The sequence below is a fragment of the Bufo bufo genome, chromosome 5, assembly GCF_905171765.1.
Source record: "Bufo bufo chromosome 5, aBufBuf1.1, whole genome shotgun sequence".
NCBI classification, from domain to species: Eukaryota; Metazoa; Chordata; class Amphibia; order Anura; family Bufonidae; genus Bufo; species Bufo bufo.
In genome coordinates, this window is record NC_053393.1 from 538,572,693 (window position 1) to 538,579,255 (window position 6,563).

Here is a 6,563-nt window from a genome sequence, read left to right on the forward strand (position 1 = left end):
TTCCCTTCCCTTCCCTGCCTATACTAGCCAAACCTGCTTTTATAAAGCACTGGGAGACTGATTTGAATATCACCATTCCCTTTGCCTCGCTCGACAAAATCCTGGAATCCCCTCATAGGGCCTCCCGCTGTGTCCGAATTCAAGAAAACGGTTATAAAATACTTACAAGGTGGTACAATACGCCAGACAAATATGCAATATTTTTTCAAGCCAATTGGGACACGTGCTGGAGGTGCCTCCGAGAGAGAGGGACCTTCCTCCATATATGGTGGACATGCCCCCTTATAATTAATTGGTGGTCTGAAATTTTCTCTTTGGCAAACAAAATATGTCACACCTCTTTTAAACCGTCCCCCCAGCTGGCTCTTCTTTCCCTTAACCAAGACAAAGATTCCCCACACACACCCTTCATCTTTCTGCAATTATTGATTGCAGCCCGCCTAGTACTTCCTAGACTCTGGAGACAAAGTCAAACACCATCTATAGATCAGTGGTTGCAGAAGGTTGATCAAATTCACAGGTTTGAGGAGCTCTCCTCATGGGAAAATCGTACACACACTATCTTTATCAAAAAATGGCTTTTGTGGACGTCCTACAGGTTACCTCAAGAGTAGTAGTGCCTCCTCTACATCTTTTAATTGTCTCACTTACTAACTTGACATCTAGACAGCCATGAATCTCCTATTGTAATTAGAATTAAAATAGGTCCTACACCCAGCCATCTATACACACCTTACCACCCTTCAATCTGACTAGTAAGGTAACTAACACCTAAGGGTTATACAACATACCATGCTAACATAGGTGATTTGGAATTCCTTGCATACCCATAACTCTTTCTGATCAGTATGTACTGTTTTTGTTTATGGATTTCACTCTACGCATTTGTAACTATAATGTACTCACAATGCTCACCATATGCATTCTGACTTGGCCTGCGTGCCATACCTTGGTACCCTGTTACCCCTTATTCCGTTTTAAAAATTAATAAAAATATAAATAAAAAATAAATAAATAAAGTTCTCCTAAAAAAAAAAAAAAAAAAAGAAGTGCCATGCCAGGGAACTCCTTGAAGCTGCTTTTGGTGTGCTCGGTCCCTGGTGACGGTGGCCAGTAGCAGGCGAACTGTTTTGGCAACGGCTGCTCTGCTTTTGCACCCTGCTTCCGCTTTTGCTACGCTGTTGGCTCGGTCTCACCACTGCCTCTTCCTCCGAACTCTGAAAGTCAGTGGCACGACCTTCATTCCATGTGGGGTCTAGGACCTCATTGTCCCCTGCATCGTCTTCCACCAAGTCTTCCTCCCTGACCTCCTTTTCGGTCTGCACACTGCAGAAAGACGCAGCAGTTGGCACCTGTGTTTCGTCATCATCAGAGACGTGCTGAGGTGGTATTCCCATGTCCTCATCAGGAAACATAAGTGGTTGTGCGTCAGTGCATTCTATGTCTTCCACCCCTGGGGAAGGGTTAGGTGGATGCCCTTGGGAAACCCTGCCAGCAGAGTCTTCAAACAGCATAAGAGACTGGGACCTGAGGTAGTAGGTTCAGTAGGACATGTAGCTGTGGCAGAACGGCCACGTCCTCTCCCTGCACCAGAGGCTCCACCAACACCACCACCCCGACCATGACTGCGTCCCTTATTAGATCTTCTCCTCATAGTTAGCGTTTACAAAGCAAAGTAAAAAGTGGTTAAGTCTGTTAAAAATAATTAACCGCCAATAAAAACCCTGATGTAGGGTATTGCACAAATTTTTTTTTTTTAACTCTATATGACAGTGGTATTTGTGGCCTAAATGTGACAGTCACTTATGCACGTCTTATCCCAGATGTACAGTATATTAGAGGGTTTTTTCACCCCAGTAACCAAAAAGCCATATTTCTGGCCTAAATGTGACAGTCACTTATGCACGTGTAATCACAGATGTGCAGAATATTAGAGGCTTTTTTCACCCCAGTAACCAAAAAGCCGTATTTCTGGCGTAAATGTGACAGTCACTTATGCTTGTCTAATCCCAGCTGTGCAGTATATTAGAGTTTTTTTCACCCCAGTAACCAAAAAGCCGTATTTCTGGCCTAAATGTGACAGTCACTTATGCTTGTCTAATCCCAGATGTGCAGTATATTAGAGGCTTTTTTCACCCCAGTAACCAAAAAGCCGTATTTATGGCCTAAATGTGACAGTCACTTATGCACGTCTTATCCCAGATGTACAGTATATTAGAGGGTTTTTTCACCCCAGTAACCAAAAAGCCGTATTTCTGGCCTAAATGTGACAGTCACTTATGCACGTGTAATCACAGATGTGCAGAATATTAGAGGCTTTTTTCACCCCAGTAACCAAAAAGCCGTATTTCTGGCCTAAATGTGACAGTCACTTATGCTTGTCTAATCCCAGATGTGCAGTATATTAGAGTTTTTTTCACCCCAGTAACCAAAAAGCCGTATTTCTGGCCTAAATGTGACAGTCACATATGCACGTCTAATTCCAGATGTGCAGTATATTAGAGGTTTTTTTCACCCCAGTAACCAAAAAGCCGTATTTCTGGCCTAAATGTGACACTCACATATGCACGTGTAGTCCCAGATGTGCAGTAAATCAGAGGCTTTTTTCACCCTAGTATGCCAAAGCCATATTTATGGCCTAAATGTGACAGTCACTTATGCTTGTCTCATCCCAGATGTGCAGTATATTAGAGGGTTTTTTCACCCCAGTAACCAAAAAGCCGTATTTATGGCCTAAATATGACAGTCACTTATGCACGTGTAATTCCAGATGTGCAATACAGGGAGTGCAGAATTATTAGGCAAGTTGTATTTTTGAGGATTAATTTTATTATTGAACAACAACCATGTTCTCAATGAACCCAAAAAACTCATTAATATCAAAGCTGATTTTTTTTGGAAGTAGTTTTTAGTTTGTTTTTAGTTTTAGCTATTTTAGGGGGATATCTGTGTGTGCAGGTGACTATTACTGTGCATAATTATTAGGCAACTTAACAAAAAACTAATATATACCCATTTCAATTATTTATTTTTACCAGCGAAACAAATATATAACATCTCAACATTCACAAATATACATTTCTGACATTCAAAAACAAAACAAAAACAAATCAGTGACCAATATAGCCACCTTTCTTTGCAAGGACACTCAAAAGCCTGCCATCCATGGATTCTGTCAGTGTTTTGATCTGTTCACCATCAACATTGCGTGCAGCAGCAACCACAGCCTCTCAGACACTGTTCAGAGAGGTGTACTGTTTTCCCTCCTTGTAAATCTCTAATTTGATGATGGACCACAGGTTCTCAATGGGGTTCAGATCAGGTGAACAAGGAGGCCATGTCATTAAATTTTCTTCTTTTATACCCTTTCTTGCCAGCCACGCTGTGGAGTACTTGGACGCGTGTGATGGAGCATTGTCCTGCATGAAAATCATTTTTTTCTTGAAGGATGCAGACTTCTTCCTGTACCACTGCTTGAAGAAGGTGTCTTCCAGAAACTGTCAGTAGGACTGGGAGTTGAGCTTGACTCCATCCTCAACCCGAAAAGGCCCCACAAGCTCATCTTTGATGATACCAGCCCAAACCAGTACTCCACCTCCACCTTGCTGGCGTCTGAGTCGGACTGGAGCTCTCTGCCCTTTACCAATCCAGCCACGGGCCCATCCATCTGGCCTATCAAGACTCACTCTCATTTCATCAGTCCATAAAACCTTAGAAAAATCAGTCTTGAGATATTTCTTGGCCCAGTCTTGACGTTTCAGCTTGTGTGTCTTGTTCAGTGGTGGTCGTCTTTCAGCCTCTCTTACCTTGGCCATGTCTCTGAGTATTGCACACCTTGTGCTTTTGGGCACTCCAGTGATGTTGCAGCTCTGAAATATGGCCAAACTGGTGGCAAGTGGCATCTTGGCAGATGCACGCTTGACTTTTCTCAGTTCATGGGCAGTTATTTTGCGCCTTGGTTTTTCCACATGCTTCTTGCAACCCTGTTGACTATTTTGAATGAAACGCTTGATTGTTCGATGATCACGCTTCAGAAGCTTTGCAATTTTAAGAGTGCTGCATCCCTCTGCAAGATATCTCACTATTTTTGACTTTTCTGAGCCTGTCAAGTCCTTCTTTTGACCCATTTTGCCAAAGGAAAGGAAGTTGCCTAATAATTATGCACACCTAATATAGGGTGTTGATGTCATTAGACCACACCCCTTCTCATTACAGAGATGCACATCACCAAATATGCTTAATTGGTAGTAGGCTTTCGAGCCTATACAGCTTGGAGTAAGACAACATGCATAAAGAGGATGATGTGGTCAAAATACTCATTTGCCTAATAATTCTGCACGCAGTGTATATTAGAGGCTTTTTTCACCCCAGTAAAAAAAAAGCCGTATTTTTGGCCTAAATGTAACAGTCACTTATGCACGTCTAATTCCAGATGTGCAGTATATTAGAGGCTTTTTTCACCCCAGTAACCAAAAAGCCGTATTTCTGGCCTAAATGTGACAGTCACTTATGCACATGTAATCCCAGATGTGCAGTATATTACAGGCTTTTTTCACCCCAGTAACCAAAAAGCTGTATTTCTGGCCTAAATGTGAAATTCACTTATGCACGTGTAATCCCAGATGTGCACTATATTTAACAGATGTATTTTTTTAACCCCAGTGAGCAAAAAGCTGTATTTCTGGACTTGCGGACATGCAGATAGCCTATGCTGGTGCACTATCGTTGCATAAAATGGCTGCCGATCATGTATTTATATTGACTAACTGAAGAAAAAAAAGTTTGTTTTCAGTAGTAGTTGGCTCAGGGCAGGCTTAAAAAAATTGTGCACTGCACCCACAAAACACATTTGCTGTAGATCGCTGAGTACAAAAAACAGTTCTTGATAAGATTCCTCCCTGATCTCTCCCTCACAGCAGCTGCAGCCTCTCCCTACACTAATCCGAGCAGAGTGACGGGCGGCGCTACGTGACTCCAGCTTAAATAGAGGCTGGGTCACATGCTGCAGTTGGCCAATCACAGCCATGCCAATAGTAGGCACGGCTGTGATGGCCTTTTGGGGCAAGTAGTATGACGCTTGTTGATTGGCTGCTGTGCAGCCTTTCAAAAAGGGCCAAGAAAGCGCCAAACCCTGAACCCGAACTTTTACATAAATGTTCTGGTTCGGGTCCGGGTGCCGAAAAACCTAAAGTTCGGTACGATCCCGAACTTTACAGTTCGGGTTCGCTCAACTCTAAACATGACCTTCAATAGTCTAAAATGGCGGTCAAAATAATCAAACATCTAAAACAGTGTGCACACCAGAAACTGCAAAGCAAAAGCAACATGCAGAAAGTCCTAACAATTAGTGAATCTAATGCAGGAAACAAATCATCCTACCATAATCCAATTAATCCACGTGTACATCCGGTTCAAATAAGAACAGTCTTAGGGCTCATGCACACCAACGTATTTTCTTTCCGTGTTCGTTAAGTTTTTTTTTTGCAGACCATTCATTTCAATGGGTCCCCAAAAAAAACGGAAGGTACTCCGTGTGCATTCCGTTTCCGTATTTCCGTTCCACAAAAAAAAAGGATCATGTTCTATTATTGTCTGCATTACGGACAAGGATAGTACTGTTCTGTTAGGGGCCAGCTGTTCCGTTCCACAAAATATGGAATGCACATGGACGTCATCCGTATTTTTTGCGGATCCATTTTTTGCAGACTGTAAAATACATATGGTCGTGTGCATGAGCCCTTACCATGTAGAATGGACATCTTGAGTTCAGGATGCTTGTGTATTGAAAACTTGTAGCCTGGGGAAATTGGGCATACGATTCTCACCCTAGAATTCCCTGTCAGCGCTAGTCCAACGTAAATCACCTAAAACGGCGTCATCACCCTGACAAGGGTGGCCCCATCTGGAACCTGTCCCTAATAACAAGGCCCTTAACCTTCTTGCCTGGAAAGAAAATGAAAACTGCCCATATAGAGAAAAATAATCTCACAGTCCATACTTGTTTTATCTGAAAAAATACCCCAGACTCATCAGTGGGGTGAAGGATGCAGCAAAATGCTCTGCTGCAATCCTAAAAATGGCTGTACACTCACCTAAAGAATTATTTGGAACACCTGTTCTATTTCTCATTAATGCAATTATCTAGTCAACCAATCACATGGCAGTTGCTTCAATGCATTTAGGGGGGTGGTCCTGGTCAAGACAATCTCCTGAACTCCAAACTGAATGTCAGAATGGGAAAGAAAGGTGATTTAAGCAATTTTGAGCGTGGCATGGTTGTTGGTGCCAGACGGGCCGGTCTGAGTATTTCACAATCTGCTCAGTTACTGGGATTTTCACACACAACCATTTCTAGGGTTTACAAAGAATGGTGTGAAAAGGGAAAAAAATCCAGTATGCGGCAGTCCTGTGGGCAAAAATGCCTTGTGGATGCTAGAGGTTAGAGGAGAATGGGCCGACTGATTCAAGCTGATAGAAGAGCAACGTTGACTGAAATAACCACTCGTTACAACCGAGGTATGCAGCAAAGCATTTGTGAAGCCACAACACGCACAACCTTGAGG